This window comes from Suncus etruscus, chromosome 11, assembly GCF_024139225.1.
Source record: "Suncus etruscus isolate mSunEtr1 chromosome 11, mSunEtr1.pri.cur, whole genome shotgun sequence".
Taxonomy (NCBI): domain Eukaryota; kingdom Metazoa; phylum Chordata; class Mammalia; order Eulipotyphla; family Soricidae; genus Suncus; species Suncus etruscus.
This window is the reverse complement of record NC_064858.1, coordinates 14407765-14421896: the sequence shown is the minus strand read 5'-3', so window position 1 is coordinate 14421896 and position 14132 is coordinate 14407765. Positions and strand designations below refer to the sequence as shown.

Genomic DNA, 14132 nt, shown 5'->3' with positions numbered 1-14132 from the left:
TTCTCTTCTTCTTTTTTTTAATATCTTTTTTTATCTTTTAAATAGAGGCTCCTGCCTTTTGCATAGAACCTAGGGACTCAAATTACTTTGTTTTGCTTCATATTTCTGCATTTTTTTCTATAAATTTAAGAAAAAGGGGGAAAAGAAAGGATGGGAGCCAGGGGTCAAGTGGTCTCAGGTGCATTGATGGAGATAAAAAAAGGACAGAACTAAATATGTAAGCCAAAGTCAACAACAATAGCAATAAAACTATCAAAAGACTATCAAAAGACCTCAATTTTAACAATATAAATTTAAATGGGCCAGAGAGAAAACATGGAGGTAGAGTGTTTGCCTTGCATGCAGGACAACAGTAGTTTGAATCCCAGCATCCCATATGGTCCCCCGAGCCTGCCAGGAGCGATTTCTGAGCATAGAGCCAGGAGTAACTCCTGAGCACTGCTGGGTGTGACCCCCCCCCCAAAAAAAAAATTAAATGGGCCAGGGAGCAAAGGGTTTGGTATAGGATGCACTCTGGGTTCATTGGTGGAAGGAGGTTGACACTGGTGGTGGGAATATACTGATTAACTGTATATCTGAAATTCATCTATGAAAGACCTTGTAGATCACATGGTTTCAATATAATAAAATTTTAAAATTTTAAAAAATAAATAAACGGGGAAGGAAAATAATTTAATGAAAAGGTTAAAAACGTGGAAACAATTATCTTGAAATAAAATATGAAGTTTCTTACAATTAACTATGTAGTTATATAAAGGATTAGTTTAGTGAAACAACCTCTGTTCAAGCAGTGATTAATTCTCAAGTGAGTTTAGCACTGGAAATCTTTATTGCTAATCTTGGTAAAAAATTTGATAATAGAATGACAGGTTTTAAAGAGATAAAAATTATATCTTACAGAAATTTTCTAAAAATGGAACAAAAATATGATTGGCAATGATATAAAAATAATGATCAATTTTAATTGAATTACACCAGATGGAACTTGATACTAAAAAGGACGCTCACTAATTATGAAAGCTTTTTTAAGAGAAATGTTCATACAAGAACAAAATAATGTTTCTCCTAACAGTTGCAATCACGCTCTTTGAGAAGTGCTATGGCAGCATGTTGGCGACATTTTTGTCAAATGATGACTGTTGTCACAGATAAGCATGTTCTCTTGAATCAGAAATAGTAACTGAAGAATTCCTTTAAACACTAGAGAGTAAGATTATGATATCAATCTAATAAATTGGTACGTTTGACTCAATATCGCAGACCAGCACAGTGGAATAAGGATAAGAACATATTGTAGAAATTAGCAATCTAAAGCAAGCTCAAATCAGCCAATGTCTAACATGACAATCATACTCTATTCAAGTAGATGACAGAATAAGGGCACAACTAAGATCACTCACTCCAGCTCATTCTTTGAGCTTATTTTATGATCTTATAAATCCTCATTTAGAAGTTTTCTTTTAACCCGATAAAAATTGGGAAGATAACTAAAATTGAGATATAAATAAAATAATTGATTTAAAATTTCAGGTATAAATTATGAATTTCCTGTATTTTATTTCCAGAAACTTGAAAATAAATTAGATTAATTTTTTTTCCTATGCATGAAGAATCATGGTGAGAACTCAAGAGACCACCAATACATTAATCCAGGTATTATTGAGATGGCCTAGAGCCAATTAGCTGGTACTCTCTATATATTTTTTAATACCTCAAATTATATTTACTTATTTGATTATAGGATATTTATGTATTCAAGATATTTTACTTCTAGACTAATGTATCTGTTCTCTCTTAAGAGAGTAAATTTTCAGAACAGCATTGAAAAGGGCAATTTTGAGACTTCTCTATTTGTTTGGGAACCTTTGAACCAAATTAAAAAAAAATCTCTAAACTGAAAACAGTATCAGCTACTGGAAGAAGATATAAAGGGATATGTAGGTTCTGTACAGATTGTAACATGAGAGAAGCTAAGATCTACATTAGGGCATCAAAAGCAATCAGATGCTTTCAGATGCCACTCTCTTGTTTATGCCTCTTGAACCCTTGGACACAGTATAAAAGACGAACAAAATTACTTTAGTTTTTTAATACTGGGTATTTAAGGACTAGAATGATCAAGTGTTTCATAGTCCAATAGCAAAAAAAAAAATGCACTTGGTTTTGTATCATACTGACAATGTAGGGCCACACCCGGCGATGCTCAGAGGTTACTCCTGGCTATGCACTCAAAAATTGCTCCTGGTGTAGGGGACCATATAGGACACTGTGGCTCTGCCCTCAGAAATCACCCCTAGCAAGCAGGGAGGGGTGAACTATATGGAATGCCGGAATCGAACCACATTCTGTTCTGGTCAGCTGCCTGAAAAGCAAATGCCCTACCGTTGTGCCCCCCCCCCCTCAATCCACTCCCATCATGGCCATTTTAATGTAACTACGTGCCTTTATGTTTGTGAAGTTTGACTTTTCTTCTTTGGATATCTTTTTTTCCTCTTCTATACTTTGATAGATAGGTTCCAATAGACTCTCCTTGTGCTTGTCTTCTAAGTATATTTGCCTTAAGATGCCCTTATAAGACCTCTGAAGGTCTAAACCTGAATTCCTTCTTAAATTTAAAGCAAGTACGCTGCATATTCATAGCGCAAGACTGTCACTTTAATGAATGTTCAGTTCACCTATTACATTCTCAGTTCAATGACTTTTAATTCTTTCTCTCATGCCCTCTCTCATCTTTTTTCTTTATTCTTTCATTGAAGGTATGTTCTACCATGTCTTTCAGTTCATTGTACAGTCTTACCAGATTAGTTAGTTTAAAGTTGACATCTGAGAGATAGAGAATTGGTTGGGGCTTTGAGCCCACCAATGATTTTTGTGGGCTCCTCTGTTTCTTTGGGTATTGTCAAGACTAGATGTGAGGGTATGATTTTGTGCATGTTTGGGGTAGTAATCTCAGGTTCACATTCAATGGCTCTACAGAATATGTTTATGATACATCTGACTGCTGCTGAGACTTGTATAACAAATCTGTACTCCTTCAGTAACTGGTACCTCACCCTGAGATTGTTTCATCAGTCCTTGAATTTGGCAGCCAGCACACTAGGATAGGCCTTCCTATTTCTCAGGCCAAACTCCTCTCTAAGTTAGGTGAATTCCTGCATTCTTCATTAGTTTTCATTTCTTTGTTTTCAATTGCTTTATTTAAACACTACGGTTACAAAACTGTTCATTGTTTGTTTTAGTCATACAATGTACACCATCCTTCACTAGCATACTCTTTCATTCACTTATGTCTCCCATTTCCCTCCCACCCCTCTCCTCACCCCCATTCCTGCCTTGCTCTAGGGCAGGCAATTTACATTTAAAGTACTGTCTACATCTGCAATCACCAAGGTCTTTGGTCTGAAACTTCAGTCTAAATTATTAGGATCACTTCCCTGTCTGACAGCTGAAAGTTCATTGCATTAAGTGCCAGTCTGGGACTCTGCCAGGTTCTGGATTTGCCTCCCACTTAAGCCTTCAAGAGTGAAAAATTGAAAGTACTGGGGGTGAAATTTTAGATCATTTTTTTCCTATTTCTTGGCCATGATCTGCACAATCCTGGATATACCAATGTGCTTCCTTATTATTGGAGGCTCCAAAGATTAACACTTTTTCAGAACTCTTTGATGATCTCTTTTGTGAACTTTCTTGTGAATCACATATGGAATCTTCTGATCACTTCTGTGTTGTATTGCATTTTATACCTGGTGCAATCCACAGGAACCCTTCTCTGATATTCTCAAGATAAGGTATACCTTATCTTGGCCCTGCCTTCCACTCACCAGATTTTCACTACAAGCAGAGTCCAAAAATGAGCCACATTCAACCATAGACTGAAAGTTTTTTTCTTTACATTTTATTACACAAAATGTTCTACTTGTGGTGCTGAAATATAGTACAGTGGGGAAGGTGTTTGCCTTGCACACAGCCAACACTGGTTCCATCCCTGGGACCCCACATTGTTCCCTGAGCCCACCAGGAGTGATTCCTTAGTGCAGAGACAGAGGTAACTTCTGAACAAAAAAAAAAAAACTGTACCTATGTCCATTTATTCACTTAAAATATTGTATGTTTTGTACTATTAACACATATGACTGTGTAAAGCAAGCTTATGGAATATGAAAACACTCCACATTTCCTAATCTTTTTTCCTGTGTACCATACCCAACTGTCCTCCCTTCTCCTTTCCTGTGTTTTGCTTCTTATAGCCAAACAAACAAGAATGATTAGGTTATCCAAAAATATACATGGAGAGAAGAAAATCAGTTAGTATATGTATGAATCTATATGCTTTATTTTATTTGGGGTTCACTTACTCTCCCTGACACTGCTTACCAAAATGGACACAGCAGTTATTTTTCCATATTAAATGGATTGTTGTTGATATGAGGGTAGGGGAAGAGATAAAAAGATAATGCTTGGGAGGCCAGCCGCGCCAACGGGGAGTAGGGACCCCCGGCGTCCATGGTGAGTGCACTCTTTTAGGGCGCTCACACGTGGACGACCCGCAGCCGCCAGCCACCCTGCGCGCGACCCCCCCCCATAGACTGCAGAGGCCAGCCGCGCCAACGGGGAGTAGGGACCCCCGGCGTCCATGGTGAGTGCACTCTTTTAGGGCGCTCACACGTGGACGACCCGCAGCCGCCAGCCACCCTGCGCGCGACCCCCCCCCATAGACTGCAGAGGCCAGCCGCGCCAACGGGGAGTAGGGACCCCCGGCGTCCATGGTGAGTGCACTCTTTTAGGGCGCTCACAGGTGGACGACCCGCAGCCGCCAGCCACCCTGCGCGCGACCCCCCCCCCCATAGACTGCAGAGGCCAGCCGCGCCAATGGGGAGTAGGGACCCCCGGCGTCCATGGTGAGTGCACTCTTTTAGGGCGCTCACACGTGGACAACCCGCAGCCGCCAGCCACCCTGCGCGCGACCCCCCCCCCATAGACTGCAGAGGCCAGCCGCGCCAACGGGAAGTAGGGACCCCCGGCGTCCATGGTGAGTGCACTCTTTTAGGGCGCTCACACGTGGACGACCCGCAGCCGCCAGCCACCCTGCGCGCGACCCCCCCCCCCATAGACTGCAGAGGCCAGCCGCGCCAATGGGGAGTAGGGACCCCCGGCGTCCATGGTGAGTGCACTCTTTTAAGGCGCTCACACGTGGACGACCCGCAGCTGCCAGCCACCCTGCGCGCGACCCCCCCCCCATAGACTGCAGAGGCCAGCCGCGCCAACGGGGAGTAGGGACCCCCGGCGTCCATGGTGAGTGCACTCTTTTAGGGCGCTCACAGGTGGACGACCCGCAGCCGCCAGCCACCCTGCGCGCGACCCCCCCCCCCATAGACTGCAGAGGCCAGCCGCGCCAACCGGGGAGTAGGGACCCCAGGCGTCCAGGGTGAGTGCACTCTCCTAGGGCGCTCACAGGTGGACGACCCGCAGCCGCCAGCCACCCTGCGCGCGACCCCCCCCCCATAGACTGCAGAGGCCAGCTGGTTGGCACAGAGACCACACCACCCGTTGCCTCAACTTCCAGGCCCCAGAGTTCATCCCACCTGACCCGAGCGTAGACTGGGGAGGACATTCCCTAGTACCTAGTGGGCCGGAGTCACCTGCCCAGCTGGGACAGGTGGGACGAATAGACTAGGTGAGCTTGGGCCTGCCCCCTGGACCTTTAGGTAACCTAGAGCAACCTAGCCCCGAGCCCCAGAGTGGACCGGAGACCCCCCTAGGGCTGAGAGCAGCTACCGGGAGGGCTTGACTGGGGGAATTTCTTCCGCGGTAACTCGGAGGAGCAGAGCTTCATTGACTCCCAGATAAGGGAGGGAACAGAGAGTCAGGCTCAACAGCGCCCGCAACCAGTGTGGCCAGAAGCGGAACTACACCTGCTGACAGAAATTAAGAGGAAGACTGACTTCCAAGTAGTAGAGGAGAGGAGAAAAAGGAGAGGAGAAACAGTGCCCCCCACCACTGTGGTCAGGAAAGGGCCAGTACTAGCTGCCAACAAAAGGGGAAAACAACTAACCAGGCCACATAAAGAGTACAGGAGGATCAAAACCTCAGCGAGTTCACCCAAAAGTCCCTCTAGAACCACCCTCAGGGAGGGAACCAACTCCCACACCACAGGGGATCAAAACAGGTGAAAATTAGAAGCACAGCACTCTAAAACACACCATTAAGTACAAAGAAGTATGCGTAAATCAAGGAGATCACTAATATCTGGAGATATGGTGACAAACTCTTGCAAGCTTCCAAGTCCACCAAAACGCACAGATACACGCGATGAAGACCTAAAAGCAGCCATGAGGAAGGAAATGCAAGAATTAATAAAAGGAATGAGAGAAACCCTAGCTATCGAGTATAAGAAATCTATGGATGAACAAATCAGCCAAATTAAAGAAGAAATGTTAAAGAACATGAGAGATTCCATACAAAAAGAAGTGAAGGAATTAACAGACAAAGTAACAAGCCTTACAAGCAGAAACACAGAATTGGAGAAACACATTGAAGAACTCGAAGGAAAACTGCAAACAAAAAATGATCAAGAAACCAACAAAGAAATAAAAGGCAAAGCACTGGAAGGAAAGGTCCAGTATCTAATGAACAAGGACAAAAGAAACAACCTAAGAATTGTGGGTATACCAGAAGGGGAGGAAGTAGGGAAAGGGGAAGAACAAGTAGTCAGAGAGATAATAGCAGAGAACTTCCCCACCCTCTGGAAGGATACTGCAATGCCAATACAGGAAATAAAAAGAGTTCCCAATAAGATAGACCCCAATAAACAAACACCAAGACACATGGTAATCCAATTGGCAAAAAACAAAGAGAAAGAAGAACTCCTTAAAGCAATAAGGAAGAAAAGAAACCTCAAGTACCAAGGTAGGGACATAAGAATCAAACCAGATCTCCCATTTGAAATAATTCAAGCAAGAAGACAATGGAATGACATATTTAAACGACTGAATGAAAGAAATTTCCAACCTAGGGTCCAATACCCAGCAAAACTTACATTCATATGGGAGGATAGACTAAAAACATTCTCAAACAAGAACGAATTTGAACTATTTGTGCAAACAAAACCGATCCTAAACGACTTACTCAAAGACGAATTACACAATCCAAACCCCCGATTGTAACAAAAACCACCCTACACAACACAACTACACAACAATCCTCTCTCTCAATAATCTCCCTAAATGTTAACGGACTAAACTCTCCAATTAAAAGACACATAGTAGAGAACTGGATTAGGAAAAATAAACCGGACTTCTGCTGTCTGCAAGAAACACACCTACAGATGCAGGATAAGCACAGGCTTAGAATAAAAGGATGGAAAGTAATTATTCAGGCCAATGGAAAACAAAAAAGAGCAGGGACAGCAATTCTTATATCAGACCAAATTGCATTCAACCTCAAGAAAGTGATCAGAGACAAAGAGGGTCACTACTTACTGATCAGGGGAACATTAGATCAAGAAACACTAACCCTGGTCAATATCTATGCACCTAATGTAGAGCCAGCAAAATATGTGAGGCAACTACTGGCAAACCTGGAGAAACACATGAAGGGAAATGTGATAATAGCAGGGGACCTCAATACTCCACTATCACCACTGGACAGATCCACCAAACAGAAAAATAGCAAAGAAATAAGAGCTCTGAATGAAAAATTAGAAGATTTAGGGCTAATAGACTTATATAGAGCCCTCCACCCCCAGAAAGCAGAATACACATTCTTCTCAAGCCCACATGGAACCTTCTCCAGAATAGACCATATATTAGGATACAAAGCCAACCTATATAAGACCACAAAGGTAAGGATCATTAGAAGTACCCTCTCAGATCACTATGCCACAGAGCTCAAAATTGAGGTCAAGAAGAAGCAATGGAGAAAAACTAATACCTGGAGATTAAACAACATGCTGCTCAACAACAGCTGGATCAAAGAACAACTCAAGGAAGAAATAAAAAGATTCCTTGAGACAAATGACAATGAAGAGACAACATGTCAAAATTTATGGGACACAGCAAAAGCAGTAATTAGGGGGAAACTCCTAGCAATACAGGCCTATGTCAAGAATCAGGAAAATAACAAAACCAACAGTTTAAAAGATCACCTCAAAGAATTGGAACATCAGCAACAGAGAAGTCCAACCACATCCAGAAGGCAAGAAATAATAAAAACCAGAGCAGAAATAAACAACATAGAAACCAAGAAAACAATACAAAAAATCAATGAGACCAGGAGTTGGTTTTTCGAAAAAATAAACAAGATAGACAAACCACTGGCAAAACTCACCAAAAAAAAGAGAGAAAACACCCAAATCAGTAGGATCACAAATGAAAGGGGAGAGATTACAACAGAACCCCAAGAAATACAACATATCATGAGATCATATTATGAACAACTATACTCAACTAGGCTAGAGAACCCAGTAGAAATCGATAGATTCTTGGAAAAACACCCTCTTCCAAGACTGGAAAAGGAAGATCTAGAAATCCTAAACAGACCAATCACCTCAGAGGAAATTGAAGATGTAATTAAAAAACTCCCTAAGAACAAAAGCCCAGGCCCAGATGGATTTACAGGTGAATTCTATCAAACATTTCAAGAAGACTTACTACCACTTTTCCATAGGCTCTTCCAAACCATAGAAAAAACAGGAATCCTCCCCAACTCCTTTTATGAGGCTAATATCACACTCATTCCCAAAGAAGGCAAAGACACTACCAAAAAAGAAAACTACAGACCAATCTCACTAATGAACATAGATGCAAAGATACTCAATAAAATATTAGCAAACCGAATCCAGCACTTCATCAAAAAGATCATACATCACGATCAAGTGGGATTCATCCCAGGAATGCAAGGTTGGTTCAACATACGCAAATCAATCAACATTATACACCACATCAACAACATGAAAGACAAAAACCACATGATCATATCAATCGATGCAGAGAAGGCATTTGACAAAATCCAACATCCTTTCATGTTAAAGACACTCAGCAAAATAGGGTTAGAAGGAACCTTCCTCAAGATAGTTACAGCTATCTATGAAAAGCCTACAGCCAACATTATACTCAATGGTGAGAAACTAGAAGCATTCCCACTAAGATCAGGAACTAGGCAAGGCTGTCCACTCTCTCCACTCTTATTCAATATAACCTTAGAAGTCCTAGCAATAGCAATCCGACAAGAGAAGGAAATCAAAGGAATTCAAATTGGGAAAGAGGAACACAAGCTATCTCTCTTTGCCGACGATATGATGATATACATCGAAAACCCTAAAGAGTCCACAGTAAAACTCCTAGAAACAATTAACCAATACAGCAAAGTGGCTGGTTACAAAGTCAATACACAAAAGACAGTAGCGTTTCTATATACAAACAATGAAGTTGAGGAGAGAGAGATTAAAAATACAATTCCATTTAAGATAGTATCAAAAAATATCAAGTATCTAGGAATCAACCTTACAAGAGAAGTGAAAGACCTATACCAGGGAAACTTCAAAACACTCCAGAAAGAAATTGAAGATGATCTAAAGAAATGGAAGAACATCCCATGCTCATGGATAGGTAGAATTAACATAATCAAAATGACTATCCTACCCAAACTCCTATATAGATTTAATGCAATCCCTATCCAAATCCAGACACAATTCTTTAAAGAATTAGAACAAGCATTCACAAAATTCATCTGGAACCACAAAAGACCCAGGATAGCCAAACAAATACTGAAAAACAAGAAGCTGGGAGGCATCTCCTTACCTAACTTGAAACTATACTATAAAGCCATAGTAATCAAAACAGCATGGTACTGGAACAGAGACAGGACATCAGACCAGTGGGTCAGAACAGAATTCCCAGACATAAACCCCCAGGTATATAGCCAACTAATATTTGATAAAAGAGGCAAGAATCTGAAATGGAACAAAGAAAGCCTATTCAACAAATGGTGTTGGTACAACTGGAAAACCACATGTACGAAAGTGAAAATCAACCCATACCTTACTCCTTATACAAAAATCAACTCAAAGTGGATCAAAGACCTTGAAATCAGACCCGAATCCATAAAGTTTATTGAGAATAAAATAGGCAGAACACTCAAAGACCTATATATCAAAAAGGTCTTTGAGAATGGAACACCAATGGCAAGAACGTTAGCATCAAATATAAACAAATGGGACTACATCAAACTAAAAAGCTTCTGCATGGCAAAAGAAACCCTGCTTAATGCAAGAAGACAGCTAACAGAATGGGAAAAAATCTTTTCACTCGACATATCAGATAAAGGGCTGATATCTAGAACATACAAAGCACTCAGAAAGCTGAGCCCCCCAAAACCAAACACAGCTATAAAAAAATGGGAGACGAAATGAATAGACACTTCTCTGAGGAAGACAGAAGGATGGCCAACAAACACATGAAAACATGCTCACCTTCACTCATCATCAGGGAGATCCAAATCAAGACAACAATGAGATACCACCTTACACCAGTGAGGATGGCCCACATCAAAAATAATGGAAACAACCTTTGTTGGCGGGGATGCGGTATGAAAGGAACTCTCATCCACTGCTGGTGGGAATGTCCCCTAGTCCAACACCTATGGAGGAAAGTCTGGAGAGTGCTCAAAGAACTCAGAATTGAGCTGCCATTTGACCCAGCAATTGCCCTCCTAGGCATATACCCACAAGATGGAAGGACATTCATTCCAAAATACGTATGCACCCCACTATTTATCGCAGCACTCAGTATAATAGCCAAATCTTGGAACCAACCTAGGTGTCCAACAACGGATGAATGGATCATTAAGATGTGGTACATATACACAATGGAATATTACATGGCAGTTAGAAATGATACAATCACAGACTTTGCAGCAACGTGGATGGACCTAGATCATGTTATGTTAAACGAAGTAAGCCAGAAGACAAAAGATAAACACAGAATGGTAGCACTATTCTGAAACACCTAGAACATATATTTTATACACAACTAATACCTAACAATCATATAACAGGGTTTAACAGGGTAGAAACTCCGATCACTGTAATAGTCAACATATACGTGGGAGCAGTGTCCAAAATACATGAAAAAGGAACAATGCAAACTCTTGACTGCACATTATACCACAAGGAAAACAGCAACAACAGAAACAGCAACATGGAGAGAACAGGTATGTAACCAGACTCCTACAACAAAGGCCCACAATAATCCCTTAGAGATCGTAAACAGGAACACAAGTATAGAACACCGCGGGAAATCACGTAATGCAATGGCAACATACCATAACACTACGTTTTAATCCCTTTACCTTACTATATTTTAAAAATAACCTCTCAGCTTTTCTTTCCACAGGCGCCCTTAGATACAAAGGGCGGACAAACTAAGATGGCAATTCGGGATACCACACGAGATACCATACCTTGCTTGCACTATGAGACGGCCACGAGAAAACTCTTTAACATACACTTTATCTCTAGGTTAAACCTTCTTTTAGGAATCGAAGCACGTGACCAGTCAGACCACCAAAGCAGTACCTGCGATGTACAGACCTAAACTACAGGCTCTAGTCATCGAACACATTCAACCAAACCAGCATTCCCTTGCTATTCTCTCCTTTCTTCTCTCTATTTTTTTTCTCTTCTCTTTTCTTTTTCTCTTCTACTCTTCTCTTTACTTTTTTCCCTTTCTCTTCTCCCTTTCTACGGTATTTTCTCTTTTCTCTTCCTTCATACCCCTCCCATATACCTTCCCCTTTCTCCCCCCCGGAAATCCAACTATCCCTTCACCCCTCAATCCCATCCAGATCTCCCACCATATTAAAACTCTCCACCCTCAGTCCTTAATCTTTTAGGCATCAAGATCGACCTCCTACCCAATGAACCAGTACCCAGCACCCAGGCGAGGGGACACCCAACCGAACCCACACATCGTCTCCTGCAAGAAAAGACAGCCAACTCCCCTGTGGACACATGCTGCGAGACCCTCCCTACCAACTCCCCCTAACATGGACTGTTTCTTGAAACCGGACTTAGGTCCAATAGTATCCCCAATGCAAGAACTCTTCCAAGACCTCCCAGCTGCAAATTTTTACCAATCTGAAGGGGGGCAGGGTGTGTGATTGGAAGATGCCTGGGAACCCACACACCACAAGAAAAATCCAAAAGACAATGGGAAAACTGTACTTCCAACATAGGCATAAGACCTGTAATACACCAACTCTTTACCTGTTCTCTCCCAAATGCAAAGTAGTCTTTTGCACCACGTTGGTCCTTTAAAAACTTCACTAACTCATTTTATTTTTTTTATTTTTTTTAATTAACTTATTTATTTAAATGTTTGCCTTACATATACATTTGTGGGCACATACACTTTTATTTCCTTTTTTTTTTTTTTTTTTAATCGTCTTTGGGTATGTGACCTATCTCTGTTACCCACTCTGTCCACCCCAAATACTCCGACATATAATGGAGCACCACTTCCCCCTGCAAAGGCACACTGAATAAAGGGGAAATCTTACATATTTAAAAAAAAAAGAGCTCTTATCTACTAGAGATAGGAACTCATAGTTGTTTACAATACAGGGTTATCTCCTACCTTGAAAATATGTCAAGTGGAATCAACTTAGACCTCAGGTGATTAGATACCATTCAACCAGCCTTGAACCCTGGATCCCAGACATAGAAACGGCACAGCTCCTCACAACAGCTGTAAGAAACAATCTCCATCTGGGACAGCCTTATTACTGCAGGGTCAACAACAAGGGCCAGCTCTAACATGATATCTCGACAATGAGGAAAATGTGAACAACTTGACCTTAGAGCAGTTTAGCCTACCTCACCAGCTAACGACAAGACAAAACCAGAAGACGCGGCACCCTTTGGTAGGTCCAAAAGCCAAGATCGTGATTTACAGATGACTGGATACTAGAACCACGACCAGACTGTATACATCTTGGGACCAATAAAAAAGCCCTAGTCTAGGGTTTGAACTAAGACCTGCACAATAAGCATGATCCCCAGTCCCAAAGGTCCGGCAGAGACAATTGTAACGGAAAGGGGCTTCTGGAAGAACAAAGAAAGACGCTATCCTAGATGCCTTCCTAGGTTCAGCGCAAAGACCAAAATCACCAACCACAGAAGATGGATTAAAATGGCACTGAGGTAACAGAACCTCTAGATTCACAAAGACTGACTTCACCATAAGTCCCACCTCAGGATATGTACAGATACTGGGACTGCTAAACACAGAGCTCTGACGGTATCACACTGGACAGAGCAGAAGCCTTCCACACACCAAAAAAAAAAAAAAAAAAAGAAAAACCACAACCTGGAGAGTAATGATCCTGAGCAAAGACTAGAGCTGATTCCATGACAGTATACTCCAAGGACGGAGAAACCCCATATCTTATAGGGCAAGTGAATTCCTTTTCGAATGACCCCAATATTTACTGTGCCAGGGCAGGAGGGAAAAAAAAATACAAAAAACACAAAACCTTGGTTATGTATATATATATATATACATATATATATATATATATATATATATATATATATATCTTACCTTCATTTATTATTGTTATTATTATTTTTATTTACCTAGCTATTTTGGTCGATTCCTCACCTTCATTTATTATTGTTATTATTATTTTTATTTACCTAGCTATTTTGGTCGATTCCTCAGTTTGGATGTGATTATTGAAATTGTTGGCCCCAATTATTCTTTTTTTTTTTTTTTTTTTCTTTTCTTTCTCTTCCTTTCTTTTCTTTCGTTATGTGCTACGCCATGTTTCTTATTTCAAGACCACGGCGTGTTTTTTGTTTGTTTGTGTTTGTTTTTAGTTTGTTTTGGTTTGTTTTTTATCTGTTTTTTTGTGGTGCTTATCGTTATAGCTGGAGTCCTCACTGGATATTTGACACTTCTTTTGGTACTGGTGGAGTGTTTCAACTTCTTTTTCTCCTTCATTTCCCAAATCGATGATGAGAACCTCTAGAAGGATTCTGCCCATTTTCGGGGTATTAAACTCTTACCCCGGTTTATTTATTTTCTCTTTTTCAGGCAAAACCACGCAACTTGAACTAGCTACCCCTGCCCCTA

The 14132-nt window shown here is 41.2% G+C and overlaps 1 long non-coding RNA gene across 1 annotated transcript in view; it reads right to left on the bottom strand.

The window, feature by feature from the left end:
- Positions 1-14132, bottom strand: part of LOC126022866 (uncharacterized) — a 90589-nt gene that overhangs the window by 18439 nt on the left and 58018 nt on the right. The gene's annotated exons all lie outside the window — the stretch shown is intronic.